Genomic DNA, 1,758 nt, shown 5'->3' with positions numbered 1-1,758 from the left:
ATTAGCGTTTCGTGTTCGTTTTGATTTCGTGTGGACGGGGCCTAACTTCAATGAGGGATGTAACCAAACCCACTCTGAGGAGGGAGTTAACGATCCATTAGAAACCCCTAACGACCATTAACACCCCCCGGTAACCTCCATGGCCAATGCAGCAGGAGGGATCAGAGCCACCTTTGGTTCCCTCCTAATTCTTTGTTCCACCTCCAGTACATTAATCTCCTTGCCCCTCACCACTAGTTAGAACTGATGAAGCCTCTTGGATGGAACGTCTTCTAGAAAACTTCACGTCCAGTTGCTTATACTCCAAACTAGTATATAAAATAGTGTTTCCCTTAAATATTTTTTCATCTATCATCTTAACGGTGAGTGCAGGGATGCGTTCCATCTGCAAAGACCTACCATCTTTCCTCTGGCTCCCGGCTCTCCTCTGGCTCCCGGCTCCCCCATCAGACCTCGCTCCCCCTTCTGTCCCTGGTCTCCCTGAGAGAGCAGAAAATCTGCCGCAGCGTCTCTACCATCCACCGCTGGAATATTTACCTGGCACTCTGTGTTTTACCTCGTCTCCTGTCATCCCAGGGATTCCTCGCTCGCCCTGTGGAGACACCGATACGGATCAGTGCTGCCGGTTTTTATCAGCAACCGACAAAGGAAGGAGGGGAGAGTTCCTGACCTTCTCTCCTCTGAGGCCTCGGTGTCCTTTCAGGCCCTTTTCTCCCTAAAGGGCAGAGAATAAATCCAGCTGCTGAGAGAGACGCAGCTACGGGAAAAAAGGAGGGAAATGTGCTACTCACCCTGAATCCTGGAGTCCCTTTAATACCCTGGAACAACATAAGACAGATTCACTGCTGTGGGCCCCTGGACGGAATGGCTGAAGACTTTTAACCCTTTATAGGACAAGTTAACAGGTTGATCACCCCCCTTCGAAATTTAGATTTTCTAAGTATTTCACTGAGTGTCCTATAAAGGGTTAAAGGTGACATGAATCCAAGGTTTGTCGCCTCCACCATAAAATAAACCTGGAATTTGAAGAAAGACGGTGCCTCTGCTCTGAAGCGCCAGAGAAGTTCAGATTCTGGTGCTGCGACATTATTTACACAAGGAAATTCCTAATCCCGTGAAAATGTTTGAAGTTGCTCAGATTGTCTTCAAATAAATGCTGGAGGAAAAACATGGAAAGTTCCCAGGAGTTTCTGGCCGTCCTAAATTAGAGACGTCCGGTCAGCAAGGAATGATCAATGGATCATTGTCTTTACCTAAAACTATTATGTTCGAGGTGATTGAATGAATTCGATACCGATACTGCCCTAAAAATAGTGGTATGGGTATCGGCGAGTACCAACAAATAGGACACAGATACCATTTTGAGAACCATAAGTTTATTCAACTATTGTCACCCATTCCTGGTAGGCAATAAAAAGTTCTACTGGATTCACTTTGTGATTTTTTCCTGCTTCACAAAGGTAGGCAGCAGCTTGACAAACCATGATGGCAATTATTTTATCGGCCGATACTGCACAGCCAGGTATCGGTATCGGTATCGGGGCCAAAAAATGGCATCGGCGCAACACTAGTAATACACATTACAAAGCGTTTCCTCTGCCCGTGTCCTCACTAAGACTAAGAAAGTAGAGCACATCACCCCAGTTCTAAAGAGAATAGACTTTAAAATACTTCTGTTAGTCTATAAATCTCTGAATGGCTTAGCACCTAAATACATCACAGACTTGCTATCAGGTTATCAACCCTCCAGACCACTCA

The 1,758-nt window shown here is 45.8% G+C and overlaps 1 long non-coding RNA gene across 1 annotated transcript; it reads right to left on the bottom strand.

The window, feature by feature from the left end:
* Window positions 1–404: 404 nt before the first annotated feature.
* LOC107098644 lies at window positions 405–895 on the bottom strand. The gene is made up of 3 exons (XR_001481906.1): window positions 792–895; window positions 671–715; window positions 405–592 (listed from the first exon to the last, which is right to left on the bottom strand). It is a non-coding gene; the product is annotated as an uncharacterized LOC107098644 (long non-coding RNA).
* Window positions 896–1,758: the final 863 nt, after the last annotated feature.

This window comes from Cyprinodon variegatus, unplaced genomic scaffold (assembly GCF_000732505.1).
Source record: "Cyprinodon variegatus isolate N-32 unplaced genomic scaffold, C_variegatus-1.0 Scaffold796, whole genome shotgun sequence".
NCBI lineage: Eukaryota > Metazoa > Chordata > Actinopteri > Cyprinodontiformes > Cyprinodontidae > Cyprinodon > Cyprinodon variegatus.
This window is presented reverse-complemented; position numbering and strand designations above follow the sequence as displayed.